Source organism: Staurois parvus, unplaced genomic scaffold, assembly GCF_062004578.1.
Source record: "Staurois parvus isolate SC_StPar_1 unplaced genomic scaffold, SC_StPar_1.0 ptg001162l, whole genome shotgun sequence".
NCBI classification, from domain to species: Eukaryota; Metazoa; Chordata; class Amphibia; order Anura; family Ranidae; genus Staurois; species Staurois parvus.
The window spans coordinates 5,362,347-5,382,473 of record NW_028318958.1 but is presented as its reverse complement, the minus strand read 5'-3'; the positions used below and the strand labels follow the sequence as shown (position 1 = coordinate 5,382,473).

Below are 20,127 nucleotides of genomic sequence, written 5' to 3'. Positions count from 1 at the left end.
AGAAGCCGAATGGTTACTCAGTACAGCTGCAGCAATTCTATCTGTAAATTCCCCCCATTGTCCATTTAAGGTGTAGATTGTGATTGTGTACCTTCCATCTGGATCTAATATCGACTCTACCAGCGGAAAGGATAAATCTCTAATAATTAGAACATCCCTTCATAACCAGGGCAGACGCCAGCTAGATAAAAGAATAGTTGAACATTTTGGGGTAGCAGAAGCTTGCAAATGGGGTTCTAGAACCTAGAAGGTATCACGCTGAAGTTGGCGTGCTTCACATCATACACAGAACATATTAGCCAGGTGGTTCAGTCCCTGGGCATTTAGTGAGGAAATGTATTTCAAATGTACTTCAAATACAAAAGTACTGAGAGCTCACCCAGAACCAAAGAGTAAGAACATCCTCTGGCACAGCTGTTGGATGGTGATGGAATCTGCTAGGAAAGGTTGACAGTGTGGCATATGTACAGATGGAGTCCCACAGGCAATCTTGTGCTGCAGGTATAGAGAGAGACAAAAACTTAAAAAACAGCTCAAAATAGAAAATTAGGAACAGAACGGTAAAAAAGGAGGATCCAGAGGAAGATATGAATGTGGAAAGCTCTGCGCATATATTCTTTGGTTTGTGGAGTTAGGGTGGAATTGCTCCAGACACAGAGAGAGCACTGATTAATATGAGTTATGAGTGACCACCTGCCAGTCAGGTGTAATGGCAGTAGGAGGCATAGGGTTGAACATATTGGAGAGAATTCCCAGCCTTGAAGCTGTTGTGCCATTTTGGGTAATGATAAGTTTAGTTGGGTGACCCCAACAATATAGAATTTTGTGGATTTTTTAAGGTTTTATTAGCCAGCAACAAATTTCTTCTTTGATGAAGGGAACTTTGGGAGTGATCCGAAAACACTCGTAGAACAGACTATTGTTCCGTGATGATTTCTGGTTTGTAAAATAATGCCAGAATTTTTTCTTTAATGATGAAGTGGATTCTCGATAACATGTCCCTTGATACATTGTCAAATAGAAGTGAGGGCTTAGGAGTGCGGTAAAACCGATCAATCATCAATTCCATGGGTAGGACATTAAGAAAAAGAATGTGAACATAAGCTGGCAGATGGACTGGTTGCATAGTCTCAGCGATACCTCTGATTTTAAGGTTATTATGGCAAGATCTGCCACCTTAGCTTTATTCTAGGAAATTCATCCGCCTTTTTGGTATAAGAGTCAAGTAAGTTGTTGTAGGATGAGGCAAATTCTCCAATATTTTACCCTATTCGTCCCACTCTGTTGCTTAGATCTTGAATGTCCTCTTAAAATTGTCTCATACATGATAGGATTCTCGTAATACAACATGCAACTTGATACCCCAAATATGGAAGACACCTACAGTGCCTTCAGTAAAAGACTGGATAGATCAAGGTGGATTACTTTTTTTGAGATGGAGTCCATTATGCATTACAAACTTGGCAGATTGCAACAATGTAACCGCTGCTCATTATTTCAATCACAGTTTCCGTCTCCTGTATTCTGTCTGCAGACCTTGACCATCTCCTGTAGTATGTGTGCAGTCTCTGGCCATCTCCTGTAGTATATCTGCAGTCTCTGAGCATCTCCTGTAGACTGTCTGAAGTCTCTGACCATCTCCTGTATCATGTCTGCAGTCTCTGACCATCTCCTGTAGTATGCCGGTAGTCTTTGACCATCTCCTGTAGTGTCTCTGCAATCTCTGACCATCTCCTCTATCATGTCTGCAGTCTCTAATCATCTCCTGTAGTAGTATGCAGTCTCTGACCATCTCCTGTAGTATGCCTGTAGTCTCTGATCATCTACTGTATTATGTCTACAATCTCTGACCATCTCCTGTAGTATGTCTGCAGTCTCTGACCATCTCTTGTACTATGTTTGCAGTCTCTGACCATCTCTTGTAGTATGGCTGTAGTCTCTGACCATCTCCTGTAGTATGTCCGAAGTCTCTGATCATTTCCTGTAGTATGTATGCAGTCTCTGACCATCTCCTGTATCATGTCTGCAATCTCTGACCATCTCCTGTATCATGTCTGCAGTCTCTGACCATCTCTTGTAGTATGCCTATAGTCTCTGAGTCTGACCATCTCCTGTAGTATGTCTGCAGTCTCTGATCATCTCTCGTAGTATGCTTGTAGTCTCTGACCATCTCTTCTAGTATGTCTGCAGTCTCTGACCATCTTCTGTAGTATGTCTGCAGTCCCTGAAATCTCAGCAGTTGGCTATCACTGGTATAAAGTAAGGGCTGCTCCCCCCCCACCAAGAAAAAAAAATAGAGCCCCCCCATCATAGCCGGCATCTTCACCCAGACACAAAAAGTAGTTGAAGTAGGCAGAAAGTGGCCAGCTGTGTAAAATTGGTACATGGTACTTAGTATTCAGGGTCTGTTCATTGGTCTTCATTAGTGACATTTTTAACGTTATTAAATTATTTACACAGCCCCGGTGTTTGCTGAAATTGCTTTAAACTATACAGAACAGCTTTTGAAAAATTCCTTTCTTTCTCATGTCTGAAGCAATACCTGAGAAAGAGGAAAACTCTTGAAAGCTTGCCTTTTAAGTGTTACCGTAGGTTAGTACAATAAAAAGGTATCATTGCATACCATTACTCTCATATTTTGTACTCCTATTTATATATACTGATTTAGTTTTTTTCAGTGGTTTGATTTAGTGGTGAAAATTATTAGTCCCCCCCCAGTTTTGACTGTGGTATCTTATGTGCCCTCCCCCCATATATTGTTCCTAGAGTCACCCCTGGTCTTTAAATAAACTGTTGCTAAAAGTCTATTTAACTGTCAGGTCATTTAAATCAGAAAGGTGAGGAGAAGCCCAGAAGCCACATATTCTATACCTTATAGAGTGATCATGGTTCTCAATTGCCTATAAAAAATGAAATAAAATAAAATGCACATGAAGGCATTTGAGGTTGGCTGAAAGCATATGGATTAACACATTACACAAAGCCACATTGCTAACAGCTCATAGGTGAGAAATAGCCACTAAAGCTGAACTCCAAGTACAATACAGAAAAACATGACAACATTTAATGCAGGCATGCACTGATCTAAAATATGGACGCTATTAAAGCCGCTCAACACATTTACCTTTTAGTTTTGGATATGGTGTGAAAGAAAGAGTAGAAAAACCTTTGCTTCAAATTAAACTTTACATTTAAGTTTTACCTTTATCTTTACATGTATTACCTGAATGTGTTGTTAATCACCTGCACAGCAGACTTCTGCTGGGATAGGGATGGGCCAGCCTAGGAGCCAATCAAGCACTGCAGCTGTACACATGTGCTAAAAGTGCAACAGCAAGGGGGGGAGGAGCAGGCCTGGGGAACAGGGAGTATTTCCTGGAGTGGTCCTGAGTGCAGACGTATCATTATTAAAGTGATTGTTAACCCTTACATATAGCCAGTGAGGTGACTGGCCTCAGGTGATACACAGGAAAGAAAAAAATCCTCCTACATAGGTTATACCTGCCTATGTGCAGTGTTCTCTTCCCTACATCCGTTCAAAGTGCTGAATTTATAAAGCTTGTCTGAGATTTCAGAAAAAAGGGGGCAGAGAGCTAAAATTACACATCACAGAGCTCAGTGAGGAGCGCTCTGAGAGCTGATTGAAGGGAAGGGATAACCCCCCCTTCATACGGCTCACAGAAACAGAGCTGAGACTGTCAATCTGCTGGAGGTCCCTCCTATGTCACCATTTTTCTCTTGGTGTCAGGAAAACTTGTCAAAAGGGATTCATGATGATAGCAGAGGAACAAAGCAGCAGACAAAAATGACTCTTAGTGACTCTTAATTGTGACAAATACACATTATATGCTTTGTTCATATTTCATGTCTGAGGTTTACAGTCACTTTAGGGGCGGCTTTACATAGCCCCCCTGCATTTTTGCTAAAGTGCAGCTAACTCCTGTTTTTTTGTGTGGTTAGCTGCATTTTTACACAGACTTCTGAGATCCTGCAGTTTTGGTATGCTTTCTGAAACAGCACCAAAACCACGGGACATCATAGAAGCCTATGGCAAAGTGCAGCTAACCTGCAAAAAACCTGCAGGTTAGCTGCGCTTTGCCCAGCAGGACAACAGGCAGTGTGAGGCCACCATTGTTCATCAGTCTCAGGTCATTTAAATCAGAAAGGTGAAAGAGCAGCCCAAAAACAAAATGTTCTATACCTTATAGAGTGGGCCATGTTAAAGGTTCTCAATTGCCTATAAAAAATACAATAAAATAAAATGCACATAAAGGCATTTAAGTTTGCCTGGAAGCATATGGATTAACACATTACACAAAGACACTTTGCTAAAAGCTCATAAGTGAGAAAAAGCCCATAAAACTGACATCCAAGTACAATGTAGAACAAATCCCAGCACTTAATACAGTCATACACTGATTTAAAATATCAAAGATGATCAACATATTTATTTTTTATCTTTGGATATGGTGTGAACAGGGGCGGACTGACAACTCATGGGGCCCCTGGGCAATAGGGGATCATGGGGCCACTGTGTCCTCATCCACACTCAAACCACACCCAAAAAAAGCCTATGAAAAAGGTACTAGGGCAGTGATGGCGAACCTATGGCACGCAGAGCCATCTCAGTGGGCACGCCAGGAAGAAGAGGATGATGAGCGCGCATGGACCGGCCATCCAGATCTCGTCCACACTGGATCCCCATCAAACTACATTTCCCACATGTCTCTGGGGCCAGGGTGGGCGTGGACGAGAGGAAACGGCTCCAATGCGGCTCTGGCACCAGGGGTGATGTACCCGGGGATGGGCGTGGAAGAGAGGAAGAGGCTCCCACACTGCTCCCACACTGCTCCGGGGCCAGGGGCAACGTGTTCAGCGTGGATGGGAATGAGCTGCTGGGTTGGAAGCCACACCAACGCTGCCAGAGGTGAGATTGCTTGCAGTGTCATCCATCAGTGCCCAGCAGTGTCGCCTGTCAGTGCCCAGCAGTGTCGCCCATCAGTGCTGCCCATCAGTGCCATCCATCAATGATGCCCAGCAGTCCCATCCATCAGTGCCCAGCAGTGTCGCCTGTCAGTGCTGCCCAGCAGTGCCACCTGTCAGTGCTGCCCAGCAGTGCCACATGTCAGTGCCCAGCAGTATCGCCCATCAGTGCTGCCCATCAGTGCCACCCATCAATGATGCCCAGCAGTGCCATCCATCAGTGCCCAGCAGTGTCACCCATCAGTGCCCAGCAGTGTCACCCATCAGTGCCCAGCAGTGTCGCCTGTCAGTGCTGCCCAGCAGTGCCACCTGTCAGTGCTGCCCAGCAGTGCCACCTGTCAGTGCCCAGCAGTGTCGCCCATCAGTGCTGCCCATCAGTGCCACCCATCAATGATGCCCAGCAGTGTCATCCATCAGTGCCCAGCAGTGTCACCCATCAGTGCCCAGCAGTGTCGCCTGTCAGCGCTGCCCAGCAGTGCCACCTGTCAGTGCTGCCCAGCAGTGCCACCTGTCAGTGCCCAGCAGTGTCGCCCATCAGTGCTGCCCATCAGTGCCACCCATCAATGATGCCCAGCAGTGCCACCGATCAGTGCCGTCTGTCAATGCGTCCAGGTAGGCAAGTGGTTAATTGCAGTGTTGGCACTTTGAAATAAAAAAGTTGGTTTGTGTTGCAGTTTTGGGCACTTGGGCTCAAAAAGGTTCGCCATCACTGTACTAGGGGAATCTCATGGGGCCCCCTACTGTCCCTGGGCCCTTGGGTGGTGCCCGAGTGCCCAAAAGGTCAGTCCGCCCCTGGATGTGAAAGATGGAGTAGAAACTACCTTTGCTTCAAATTAAACCTGCAGGTTAGCTGCCCTTTGCCCAGCGGGCAACACCCGGACACTGTGATGCCACCCTTGGACATCAATCTCAATAGAACCCACAGTCTGTGACACTTTCTGCATTATATAGCTACCCCCCTTCCCTGTTTACACCTGTAATCACAATGCCTGTCAGAGGGAAATTTTCCAGCCTTGACTCCCATTGTGACGCTATGAAGTGGGGTCACACCGGTGCTACTTGTTATGGAATTTCACAGTTTCATATCGCATGACAAGTTGAACCCTATTGTCTGCAACAGAACAGTTCAAATCGGTGTGACTCCAACTTTGCGGTGCTGCACTGATTTGAAAAACATTTTTTGTGATTTCAGGTGCAACTTGCATAGACATCTGTGCATGAAGTTGCACACATGTCAGCCAAGTCACACTTGAAGTTGCATTGACATGCAGCTTTGAAATTGTGCAACTTCAAGTGAAGTCTCACAATTTCAAAGTCTGATTCAGTGTGAACCAGCACTAAATGTTGAAAGCTGCAAAGGAAGTTGATGCTGGTAAATGTGAAAAGGTGTGCCGCAATAAGCCCCATCTTATAGGAACTGCCACCTTTCACTATGTCCACCACAATCTGTGGCACACTCTTTGCGGTACTCTTTATTTTTTTTTTAGCCAAGAGCAATCTATCCCTACTGCAAAAATGGCCTCTTAGTTGTAGTTGCTCCCACCAGGCTAAAGGTTCCCAGTCCTCCCTTCCCTTACAGGGAACTCGATTGTGCTGTGCTGCAGCAGTGTAGACCAGCCTTTTTTAACCAGGGTGACCAGGCACCATGGGGTGCCTTGAAGTTTCTTCAGGAGTGCCTTGGCACAATGCCTAAAAATTACCCAAAAATTGTATACAAGCCAGAGGTGGATTACACCTGCCTTTTAGTTACACGAAGCCACAGGTTTTCATTGTGCACCATTACGATCTTCTAGCCACTGGCATCCCAAAAACCAATGATATCAGCAGTTGATAAGGACAGTGGGCACCTGCACATCATCCTTGTTTGCCCCTCCCCTGCCTCTCTCCATCATCACTGGGGTCATATTAGCTGAGTGATAGAGAAAAACACTGGAATACTAGTCAGTACCAGTGTGCGAAAGTGTATTTAACTTGGAAGAATAAACCACCTGAATCGTTGGGTGTCCTACTGTACCTGTATGAATGTTGATGCATTATGTAAAACTATTAGAATAGTTTTTTACATTTTAGAATGGGGTGCCTCAAGGCTGTCCATAATTTTAAAGGGTGCCTTAAGATTGCCCATAATTTTAAAGGGTGCCTGGACTGAAAAAAAGGTTGATAAACATTGGTGTAGACCAGCCTTTCTCAACCTTTTCAACACAGAAGAACCCTTGAAATGACTTTTTGGTCTCGGGGAACCCCTGCTAAAAACGATTGAGTCTACAGCTCGTGATGCATTCATGGGATGGTCAGTGGGAAGAATGTTCCTTACACTTGTGGTCATTGAGAAGAATTACCCCCTTATAGATAGCTAAAAATATCAATGGTGTCAGCAGGAACCTATCTGAGAGGCGGATATTGCTTGTTGCTCAAGGAACCCCAACCTCTGGAGGAATCCTGGTTGAGAAACCCTGGTGTAGACCAAGGACCATTGGTCTGTCAGGATGCCTTTATCACAAGATTAACTGAACACAACTACAAATCCTTTTGGTGGTTCTTAAAAGTATTTCAACTGTGTATTTCGCTGCTTGTTTGGCGTTTAACTTTAGATTGACCTTCCCATCTGCATACAATGTTCTAGCAAGTTTATCTAATTAAACCTGTATATTATTATTATGTCTAACTCAGATCTACAGAGCAGCGTAAAATACTCTTTGGGGGAAAATCCTTCTCAGGGTTTGGAAATTTGCAGGGACATTGAACATGTAGGAGTGCACAATATAGAAATAAATACACCAGTGACTTGGGGCCCAACTGCCCGGGTGTAAGTCAGCAACATTTATCTATATGCAAATTCCAGATCTGAAATTCCAGTTGTGTCTGGCCACCAATCCATCAGTCTGGCTGGTATCCAAAATTCCCTCCTGAATTCATATGTAAAAAACATTTTGAAATGTATATTTATCTTGAAGAAGGGGGAACATGGAAACTTCAACATATTTCCGTGAGAGGTAGTATTTGTTACTTAAACGTTACTAATATTGCAAATCCAAACTTCTGTTTTGGTAGAATTAGACGTCAAACAGGAACTAATAAATTAAGAATTGGGTGGTCAAAGTATGTTTGAATGTTCACATACAGATACTTATAGCATATATTTCTGTTAAGCTGTACAGCTAACAATTTCTGTTGAGTGTATTCAATTCTTCTACAGGACCTAAAGTGATTGCTAATGTAATTAAAAAAACCCCCAAACAAACAGGTTTATACATACATACTCTCTGCAGTGGAATTGCACAGATCAGCTCTGATCCTCCTCTTCTTGGGTCCCCCACGAGTGCTCCTGTCTCCTCCTCCCTGGCGAGCGCCCCCATAGGAAGCCGCCTCCTATGGGGGTACTTGTGCAGGCTCACTCCCGCGCCTCGCTATCTGTGTATAGACACAGATAGTGGATCTTGACCCCTCCCCCATTACCTCGCCACTAGCTTCGATTGACAGCCAATGGCTTTGCTGCCTCAGAAAAGCCTGAGAGACCAGGAAGTGAGGAGAGAGAAGAACTGCAAACAGCACAGTGCTGGATTGAATGAGAGGTCAAGTAAGTAAAAGGGGAGGGGGGTGGGGGGGCAAGGGGGTATACTGATGCCTATACATGTTTTACCTTAATGCATAGAATGCATTAAAGTGGTTGTAAACCTCAAACATGACATATGAACAAGCTACAGAAATAGAAAGAGATAGCCTGGCCATCACACAGCTCACTTGGCTCGACTGGTTAGCAGGTAAAAGCAGCCTCAGCTTGCTTCATCCAGACCATGCCCTTGGAGGCTGGTTTTACATGCATGCTTTGGGTCTGGATGGACCTTTTCTCAGCCTGAACACTCACTAGTCAGCAACATCCAACTTATTGGATTTTGACAGCCTAAGCAGGGACTCTTAAGCATTTATCTTGAGTCACATGAAATATGAACAAGCATATTTCTCTATAGTGTGTAGTTGTCTCAATTAAAATCACTAAGGGTCATTTCTACTGTTCTGTTCCTCTGCTATCAGCATGAATAATTTTTGACAGGTTTTCATGACACCAAGAAGAAATTGTGACAGGGGAAGGACCTCCAGCAGATTGACAGCATCAGCTCTGTTCCTGTTAGCTGTGTGGAAGGGGATGTGTCTCTTCCCTCCAATAAGCTCTCAGACCTCTCCTCACTTATCTCTTCAGTGTGTAATTTCAGCTCTCTGCCCCTTTTTTTCTGACCTCTCAGACAGGTTTTATAAATTCAGCACTTTGAACAAATGTAGAGGAGGGATGACTGTAGATAAACAGGTACAACGTATGTAGGAGGATTTGTTTAATCTCTGTGTATCACCTGATGATGGTCCCTTCACTGGATATATGTAAGGGTTTACAACCACTTTAAAGGTAAAAAAAAAATGATTAGGCTTTATAACCACTTTAATAACTGCAGGGCTAAAAGATGCTACCTGGTTTTAATTAGTGAACAGTTTCTCAAACCAAGTTAGTGAACTTTGCAGCAATCCCCACTAAAGTCTGAAAGGGAAGGGGGTAGGGAGTTGCTTGTTATTTAGTTTTGTCCTTTTGATGGGTTAATAGGTAAGCTATTGTCAAACAAAAGGTATGGGAAGCCAGGTCATGATGGACATGTAACAATGCCAAAATTAAAATATAAATATATACAAATATTAAAATCCACCATCTCTCTCTACACAGAATTTTTAGTCTCCTTGACAATTCCAGCACACACTGACAATATGGCTGCTTTAAACCCCCTCATTTATACAAAGGGGGCCAGGTTATCCATTTATTAAAACTATTGGCTCTTGTGACTAAGTTCACTAGAGGCAAAGGCTATGTACTGCATTATGAGTTGTTCACTATTTCAGGTGGTAAATCTGCAAAGATCTTGGTCAAAACTTTATTTATTTCCCAATAACATTTTATTGAGAAAAGAACAAGAACAGCATTTACCTTACAGCAGTTTTGTGAAAACAGTTAGCCAAAACATTTCTATATAGAGAGACACATTTACAAGGTACGACTCAGAATGGTGACTGTTCCCAGCTGCCAATACTAAAAGTATGTAGTTATCAGGGGCGGACTGACCATATGGAAACTGCCCGAGGGCCCGGGGTCAGTAGGGGGCCCCATGAGATGCCCCTGGTACCTTTTTCATAGGCTTTTTTGAGTTTGGGCAAGGACACAGGGGCCCCATGATCCCCTATTGCCCGGGGGCCCCATGAGTTGTCAGTCCGCCCCTGGTAGTTATTAACAGTAATAAAACCTGCGAGAGGGTCAGGTGAGCAGTAGTAGAGACAGTAAGATATCTGGAGCCTCGTGCTTAAAAAAAAGGGGAGATATGACTAAGCCCAAGGGAGTCTCAGGGAAGATATGGGTACCAAGCAAACCCTTCCTGTTGGGGGTATTTTGTGGGGGTGAAGTTGGGTTATGGGTAATATAATCTCAAATTGGGAGAAGGAATTCAATAACTAAAACAAGGGAAAGAGGCCAAAAGGTAGAAGAAGAAGAAGAAGAAGGAAAAAAAGAAGACCGGAGAGAAAAAAAAGGGGTGGGGGAAAGAGATTAACTCTTTAGCTATCTCTTTGTCTCTTGGACATGAGCTACCCCATCTGTCATCTTATCTCATAAGATATCACTAACTAAAACAAGGGAAGGAGGCAAAAGGTAGAAGAGGAGTAAGGGAATGAAGAAGACAGGAGAGAAAAAAAAAAGGGTGGAGGGAGAGAGATTAACTTCTTAGCTATCTCTTCGTCTCTTCACCATGAGCCACCCCATCCATCACCTTATCTTCTAAGATATTAGGCCCATGATAGTCTTACAAGGAAAGCCTTGGAAACACAGATAACGGTCATGCGGGGTATACGGTCAATTCCATCAGATGTTGGAACTGTTCAGTCATTGGGAAATGAAGTCAGCAGGCCCCAGTGGTTGAAAACATTGTTATTTGTGACCTTTGTGAATCTCTGGGATTTGCCACAAACCCATGGCAGAAGAGAACCCTAATCTCAACGCTGTTAAAGAGGAACTTCAAGTTGTACAAAGCCTTGACTTATTAATAGAGATGTCCCAGGATTAAACGTAAACTTGGCTTTTTCTGTTGTGCCTGTCTTTCTCTATGTGTTAGTAGTGATGGTGATGTTCTTCTCTTATCATCTGCATGCAGCCTCCAGGGTCATCATATGGGAAAGCAAAGCTGGCCATACTACTTCAATAACATGAGATTGCAGACCTGCCAGCCCCCCCCTCTATATTTTAATTTATGCTTCTAAACCTGGCATCTTTTTTAAAGCAAAATTTTATCTAGCTTATATTTTGCCTTCCACCCTTTCCAACAAACATATTGATTACATTTTAAATATACACCTTTATTACTGGATGCATGTGGTTCAATATGCAATGCAGGCAGATCATGGCTAATGGTAGGGGCCAACAGGGTGTTGTACATAGCTAACTGAAAACATCACAGCACCCAACCCTAATATTCCTTTGAAGAACCCTCAACCATGAAGCAAGCAATGGGCTGATGATATTAAAGTATACCTGTACATAACACATACAAGAGGCTGAGATAGCACAATTTAAAGTAATCGCAAAGGCTCAAGGTTATTTTACCTTTATTTATTCTAAAAAAATCTTCTGTGTGCAGCACTAATACTTACCTGAGCCCCACCGCGATCCAACAATGTGCATGAGAGCACCTGTCCTCATTGGTTGAGACAGCAGTGGGAGCCATTAGCTCCCTCTGCTGTCACTCACAGCCAGTGAGCCAATGAGGAGACAGAAGGGGTGGGGCCAAGCTGCACTCTGTGTGTGAATGGACTGTGTGCTCAGGATCAAACCTGCTTGGGTAACCCCATAGCAAGCTGTTTGCTCTGTGGACACTCTCCAGGAGAGCGGGGGCCCAGAGCACCAATGGGGCACCTGAGAAGAGGAGGATCGGGGCTGCTCTGTGCAAAACCACTGCACACAGCAGGCAAGTATAACATGTTTATTATTTTTAATTGCCTTTAACCCCTTCACAATCACTCTAAAGCAGAAATACTGCTACAGGGCGGCACGGGTGCACACAATTACGTATATATATGTGATTTTGCATTACCGGGTATGGGGCACGTGTGAGCCGAGTGCGTGCCCTACCCGCACCGCCATTCGTGGCCTTGGCTGTCAATCACTGGGTCCTGGCTGGTGATTACTCACTGGCACCTGGTGATAGTCGAGCATCTCCGATGGGGAGGAGCACTGTTTGAAAACAATACAGTTCTCCTCCCTGTCAGCTTGTGCACACTGCTTTGGATGGCTGTGCACAGCACAGCACAACCATGCAAAGCAGTGTGCTTACAGCGAAGCACACGGACACAACACATAGTAAAACAGCACACAGTTAACCCTTTGAACACCCCTCATGTTAACCCAGTCCTGCCCAGTGCCATTAGTACAGTGTCAGTGCTTTTCTTTAGCACTGATCACTGTATTGGTGTCACTGGGGATGTCAGTGACACCAAGTCAGTTCCCCCCAGTGTCAGAATGCCCGCTGCAGTCCCACAGTACCGCTGATCGCCGTCATTACTAGTGATAATAATAAAAAAAATACCAGTATATAGTGAGGAACAGAAGTATTTGAACACACTGCGATTTTGCAAGTTCTCCCACTTAGAAATCATGGAAGGGTCTAAAATTCACATTGTAGGTGCATTCCCACTCTGAGAGACAGAATTAAAAAAAAAATTCAGAAAGTCACATTGTATGATTTTTAAAGAATTTATTTGTCTTGCACTGCTGAACATAAGTATTTGAACACCTGAGAAAATCAGTGTTAATATTTGGTACAGAAGCCTTTGTTTGCAATTACAGAGGTCAAACGTTTCCTGTAGTTCTTGACCAGGTTTGCACACACTGCAACAGGGATTTTGGCCCAATCCTCCACACAGATCTCCTCTAGATCTGTCAGGTTTCGGGGCTGTCACTGAGCAACACGGAGTTTCAGCTCCCTCCAAAGATGTTCTATTGGATTTAGGCCTGGAGACTGGCTAGGCCACTCCAGAACCTTGATATGCTTCTTACGGAGCCACTCCTTGGTTATCCTGGCTGTGTGCTTCGTTGTCATGTTGGAAGACCCAGCCACGACCCATCTTCAATGCTCTGACTGAGGGAAGGAGGTTGTTGCTCAAAATCTCACAATAAATGGCCCCATTCATCCTCTCCTTAATACAGTGCAGTCGTCCTGTCCCCTTCGCAGAAAAGCACCCCCAAAGCATGATGTTACCACTCCCATGCTTCACAGTAGGGATGGTGTTCTTGGGATGCAACTCATCCTTCTTTTTCCTCTAAACACGAGTGAAATTTAGACCAAAAAGTTCTACTTTGGTCTCATCTGACCACATGACTTTCTCCCATGCCTCCTCTGGATCATCCAGATGGTCATTGGCAAACTTCAGATGGGCTGGACATGTGATGACTTGAGCAGGGGAACCTTCCGTGCAATGCATGATTTGAAACCATGAGGGCGTAGTGTTCTACCGACAGTGACCTTTGAAACTGTGGTCCCAGCTCTCTTCATGTCATTGACCAGCTTCTCCCTTGTAGTTCTGGGTTGATTCCTCACCTTTCTTATCATCAGTGATACCCCATGAGGTGAGATCTTGCATGGAGCCCCAGTCCGAGGGAGACTGACAGTCATCTTTAGCCTCTTCCATTTTCTAACAATTGCTCCAACAGTTGATCTATTTTCACCAAGCTGCTTGGCAATTGCCCCGTAGCCCTTTCCAGCCTTGTGGAGGTCCACAATTTTGTCTCTGGTGTCTTTTGACAGCTCTTTGGTCTTGCCCATGGTAGTAGTTGGCGTCTGACTGACTGTGGGTGGACAGGTGTCTTTAAAGAGCTCAGACAGGTGCTACTAAGTTAGATTAATGAGTGGAGTAGAGGTGGACTTTTTAAAGCCACAGTAACAGGCGCAGCCAGAATTCTTGCTGTTTCTCAGGTGTTCAAATACTTATGTTCAGCAGTGCAAGACAAATAAATTGTTTAAAAATCATACAATGTGATTTCCTGAATTTTTCTCTAAATTCTGTCTCTCAGAGTGGGAATGCATCTACAATGTGAATTTCAGACCCCTCCGTGATTTCTAAGTGGGAGAACTTGCAAAATCGCAGGGTGTTCAAATACTTCTGTTCCTCACTGTATACCCCCATTTGTAAATGCTATAACTTTCACGTAAACCAATTAATTTACCAGTTAATTGGAATTTTTTTTGCTAAGACATGTAGCAGAATACATTTTGGCCTAAATTTATGCTGAAATTAGATTTTTTTAATTCTTTTACTGGACATGTTTAATAGCAAAAAGTCAAAAATACTGTTTTTTTTCTCAAGATTGTAGGCAATTTTTTTTTTAAATCACAAAAAATAAAAATCGCACAGGCAATCAAATATCACTGAAAGAATGCTCAATCCGTGGGAAAAAAAAGGACATACATTTTATTTGGGTGCAGCATTGCATGACCGCGCAAATGTAGTTAAAGTAACGCAGCGCCATAATGCAAAAAATGGCCTGGTCATGAAGGGGGGTGGTAAATCCTCTTGAGGGCAAATACTTTAAGGCATCTCAAATCTGCATACTTTCCCTTATTCTGAGAACTTTTTTTGTTGCATGCCACAACATTTCCTAATATTTTATATTGCACATACACAGATGAAGCTCTGAAGACTCATATACAATGTCTGTAGGAGTAAATATAGTAGCTTTGTACATACTGGGGGTATTTAATAAGACTGCTGTGGCACTTTTCTGGCATTATTCCTTCTTGGTAATGTATTACTCCAAATTCATGAAGCATTTGTGACACATTTGGTTCTGACACCAACTCGTGCACCAAATTCAAATAGTTCTAAAATACACCACTTTTACATTGCCTTGCATCAAATGGAACTAATAAGGACCAACTCTCTTTGGCGTGCAGAGAGAGAAACAAAATCTGTCTGCGCCAGTCTTTATGAATTCCAGAGATTTTCTTTTGTCATTTAATATGGTCAGGAATAACAAACCTTTTTTTTTTGCACGTTAACCACTCGCCCTCCAGAGGACGTATTCCCCTTGCTTACCAGGCCATTTTTTGCGATACTGCACTGCGTTATTTTAACTGACAATTGAGAGGTCATGCAACATTGCACCCAAATGAAATGTATGTCCTTTTTTTCTCACAAATGGAACTTTCTTTTGGTGGTATTTGATTGCCTCTGTGGTTTTTATTCTTTGCACTATAAACAAAAAATTTAAAAAAATCAAATTTCATCAAAAATTTAAGCCAAAATGTATTCTGTCTTTGCTAAAAAAAATCCCAATACGTGTACATTAATTGGTTTATGTGAAAGTTTTAGATTCTACAAATGGCGGTATATATAGTGGATTTTTTTTAATACTAGTAATGGCGGTAATTAGCGGCTTATAGTGGGACTGCGGGACTGAGGCGGGCATTCTGACACTGGAGGGGAACTGACTAACTGTCACTGACATCCCCAGTGACACTAACACAGTAATCAGTGCTAATAAAAAGCACTGACACTGTACCAATCACACTGGGCAGGAAAGAGTTAATATCTGGGGAGATCAAAGGGTTAACTGTGTGCTGTGTGTGTGTTTTACTGTGTGCTGTGTGTTTTACTGTGTAAGCACACTGCTTTGTATGGCTCTGCTTTAACAGGGGAGAGATCTGTATTGTTTACATACAGACCTCTCCCCCATCAGTGATATTTGACGATCGTGGGGGAGTCACCAGCTGGGACCTGGTGATCAACAGCTGAATCCGTCTATGGCGGCCGCTACCCAGAAATGCAAAATCATATATATATATATATATATATATATATACACACACACACACATGATTTTGAGAAAGCGGTTAAGTGTGCCCACAGGGAAAAATTAACAACACAGTGGATACCAGATATGTAGACAAAAGTCAGTTTTTTTCACATATTAATATTACAATTTCCATACCAGAAATTATTAGATTTATAAAACGTGTGCAATAATTTTATAAAAACATGTATTTTCTCTTAATTGAATCAGTCCATTTGCTACCAATATACCATAATGCCCACTTTCTGACACGTTTCACGATTTAACCACTTCTTCAGGACTGGGTGAAAAAGAAAACACAATGGAGGAAATTTACTTTTAAGGGAGAGTGCAAAAATCTGTTGTAGCTCTGCATAGACACAAATCAGCTTCCAGGTTTCATGGTCAAAGCTTAATTAAACAAGCTGAAGTTAGAAGCTGATTGGCTATCATGCACAGCTATACCATAATCCGAGTGCTCCAATTTTACTAAAACTCTTCCAAAAGTTCTCAGAAGCTAGATCCATCTAAATAAGAACAATGTCATAATATAATAGTAAATACAAGCATATATGCAAAACTCACAAATATATTGTACTTACTAGTAAACATAATGGGGTTTATTTACTAAAGCTGGAGAGTCCAAAATCAGACTCCCTTCTGCATAGAAACCAATCAGCTTCTAACCTCAGCTTGTTCAATGAAGCTTTGGCAATGAAACCTGGAAGCTGATTGGTTTCTATGCAGAAGGGAGTCTGATTTTGGACTCTCCAGCTTTAGTAAATAAACCCCAATATGTCAAAGCAACAGGTAGGTACTGCTAATACCACGCATCTGTTTTTTTACAGTCACGATTCAGTCTCAAATGATGGTAGCCCTGGATCGGCAAGTAAGTAAAACAGTAGTTAGACTGTGTGCCAAAAAACTGAAAGCCAAATTAACAAAAGCAAATCATAAAAAAATGTAAAAAAGATAAAAAAAGGTCCCCTTCGGGAACATATGGTTCTCCTAGCCTGTGAGGAAACCCCAAAGAGGATCGTTGGCAAATACCATTAAATAGCTTGGTTCTATGTAGATAGGAGATGGTTATATGTGTATAATACACATGTGGGTGAGATGGGGGCCACATGTCCTGGATTGCCCCTAAGTGATATATATATGTTTCTTGTAAATATTGTAAATAAGTGAAGGGATCACCCCAAAATGATATATATGTCTCTTCCAAGTATGCCAAAAAGTGAATACAGGTCACAGGGACAGGTGCCATAAATACCTGTATGTGTGTTCTAAATTAAGTACCAGCTGTAGCACCAACAGTAACCATATACAATTTTATATATTTATATTTTTTAAGTCAGGTGTAACTCTTGACACACCTTTACATGTATTTATCTATTTCTTTACAGTTTGCCGGGAAAAAACCTCTGATGTTTACAGACCTCAATAGCTCAAGCTGATATTACATGCACAGCTAAATGACTCATTGCAATGACTTATTAGACTCCTTATTGGGCATTTCAGGCTGAAGTTCAGGCAGTGTCTGGTGTGCTGTTCCTTTAGCTAATGTCACGATCAGGGGTCAGGCTCAAAGACCAGTTGCTATAGCAGTGGAAAGGCTCACCTGAAACCAGCAGGATAGGTACACAGGCAGGTCACCGTGGTGGAGGAGTGGGATCACCCGAGGTGCAGAGTCTAAGTACCAACCGGTGTTCACCAGAGTTCCTGATGGTGGAGATGGATTTTGCTGCGTGTTAGTACCAAGTCGCGGTCCTCAGGATCACCCCACCAGGAGGTGAGCAACCGGAGGTCCAGTAGCGTATAAGCAGGTAAGAATCAAATGGAAGCGTGGTCAGTAAACAAGCAAAGGTCGGTAAGGAGCAGTCGCAGGTTGGGATCAGGCAGAAGCGTAGTCGAAAACAAGCCAAGGGTCAATAACGAGTGGTAGCAAAATATGGATAATAAAGGAGCACAATACTGGCTGTAGAGCACAATAATCTGGCAAACAGGAAGTGCAGAGACATGGCTTATATCAGGAAGTTCATGGGAGCCGTCCAGCATTCCAGGTGGCTCAGCAAGAAGAAACATAGCCACTCATCACAGAAGGCCCAGGTTCGGACCCAGGCTCTGACAGTACTTCCCTCCTCACAGGACGTCCCAAGGACATTTTAGGACCAGGCTTGTGGGGAAACCTCTGGTGGAATTCTCTTTGTTAATCTAGGAGCATGAACATTTTCCTCAGGCTCCCAAGAATTCTCCTCTTGCCCACATCCTTCCCATTGGACAAGATATTGCAATTTTCCTCTAAACATCCTAGAGTCAAGAATCTTTTCCACCACATATGCTTCTTCACCCTGTACTTTAACAGGTGGAGGAGGTGGAAGAATTCTTCCAGAGAAAGGATTTTCATGAAATAGTTTGAATAGCGATACGTGAAAAACAGGGTGAATCTTCATATTGTGAGGAAGTTTTAAGCGAAAAGTGACTGGGTTGATCTAAGCAGAAATCTGGAAAGGTCTCACAAACCTTTGGTCCAACTTTGCAGATGAAACATGACCCTTCAGATTTTTGGCAGATAAGCAAACCTTGTCGCCCACCTGAAAGGTAGGAAGTGATCTGCTATGTCTGTCGGCAGCCTTTTTATAACATGCCTGAGCCTCCCCCAAAGTCTCGATCAACTTCGCCTGAATCTCTTCCAATGTAATTAATCTGTTGGCAACAGCAGGAATTTGAGTTGTGATACGGAAATCAAGAATAAAAACTGGTTGATACCCCGTATTGAGGAAAAAAGGGCTTTGGGAGGTGAAGCTATGTTTAGCATTGTTATAGGCAAACTCTGCCGTAGGAAGATAGTCCACCCAGTCATCCGGAAGATAACTGACAAAACACCGAAGGTACTGCTCCAAAGTTTGATTGTCCCTCTCAGTCTGACCATTAGATTGAGGATGAAAAGCAGAGGACAGGTTAACTGTTACCCCTAAAGCTGAACATAAGCTTTTCAAAACTTTTGATGTAAACTGTACTCCTTTGTCAGATACCATATTATCAGGAATTCCATGTAGTTTAAAAACATCTTGAACCATCAACTCCACAGTTTGTTCAGCAGAAGGTATCCCTTTAACAGGTATAAAATGAGCCATCTTAGTAAGACGGAAGACGACTATCAAGATAGTGCTCATTTCTTTTGTGGGAGGTAATCCGACTACAAAGTCCATAGAAATTGACCCCCAAGGTCTTGATGGAACAGGAAGTGGCTGGAGCAACCCCAAAGGAGAAGCTCGGGGTGTTTTATGGCGTGTGCACGTCAGACAGGAGGCCACATAGCGTTTGATATCTTTCCTATAACTAGGCCACCAGAAGGAACGTGACAAAAGTTAATCTGTTTTTGAAATCCAAAAATGTCCTGCAAGTTTACAGTCATGAACGAATTTGAGGGCTTCGACCCAAGCAGACTCAGGTACATAGAGACAATCTGCTTGAGTCCAAAAGCCATTCTTGTAATCAAGGTTAATGTCCTTAGGAGGATCATTGAGAAGTGGGTCATTCTCATACCCTTCTTTGAGAAGACTCAAGAATGTCTTCGTACTTGTGGCCCCTAGGAAGTTCTTTTGATTTAGGATTGAACATTCAGAGTTGCCTTCCTGGGGAGGTTCAGACAGCATCCTTGATAAGGCATCAGCCTTACCATTCCTCGATCCAGGTCGATATGATATAATAAAATTTAATCTGGAAAAGAATAAAGACCAAACGTGCTTGTCTAGAAGACAATCTCTTAGCTGAGCGAATTAATTCCAGATTTTTATGATCAGTGAGAATAGTTACAGGATGATTAGCCCCATCTAGCAGATGCCTCCATTCAGAAAAGGCTTCCTTAATTGCCAGTAACTCTTTATTCCCAATGTTGTAATTCTTTTCGGCTGAGGACATCAAACGAGAGAAGTAGGCACAAGAATGAAGCTGCATTTTTTCATCACTTTGCTGAGACAGGATAGCTCCTACGGCAGAGTCAGAAGCATCCGCTTCCACTTTAAAGAGTAGTTCAGGATCTGAATTTACCAAAATTGGTGCAGAATTGAAAAGAGTTTTAAGCTTTCCAAATGCAGCCTGTGCCTTAGGAGTCCACACGAAGGGTACCCCTTTCTTTGTTGGCTGTGTAATTGGAGCTATCACCTTAGAAAAATGTGTTATAAATTTTCTGTAGAAGTTGGCAAACCCGACGAAACATTGAATTTCCTTAACATTTCCAGGTGCTGACCAATCTACCACTGCTTTGATCTTCTCGGGATCCTTGCTCACTC

General features: G+C 43.0%; 1 pseudogene; it reads right to left on the bottom strand.

The window, feature by feature from the left end:
• Nucleotides 1-375: 375 nt before the first annotated feature.
• Nucleotides 376-19,491, bottom strand: LOC149439054 (uncharacterized; annotated as a pseudogene).
• Nucleotides 19,492-20,127: the final 636 nt, after the last annotated feature.